Raw genomic sequence first — 290 nt, 5'->3', positions numbered from 1 at the left:
ACTTTATATTATTTACACACACACATGGAGATTACTGTACTCCAATTTTTTTTTCTTTATAAATTCAAATTGTTTTCTCGAATTTACGCACGCACACGCAACTTTTGTGGCCAGAGATCTTGACATCAGACTACTGTTCGTGTTTTCTTCTTTCTCTTAATCTTTTAACTTTATTGTACAAATACAACCTCCGGTGATTGGAAACTCTTTTTGTGTGTTTTGGAGTTACTATCAGACCTCTTTCTCACCTGGCACTGTTGGCGATGATCAACCCAGATGCCCTTACAAAA

This window comes from Larimichthys crocea, chromosome XIII (assembly GCF_000972845.2).
Source record: "Larimichthys crocea isolate SSNF chromosome XIII, L_crocea_2.0, whole genome shotgun sequence".
NCBI lineage: Eukaryota > Metazoa > Chordata > Actinopteri > Sciaenidae > Larimichthys > Larimichthys crocea.
The sequence above is the reverse complement of the archived record's forward strand: the minus strand, read 5'-3'. Positions refer to the sequence as shown.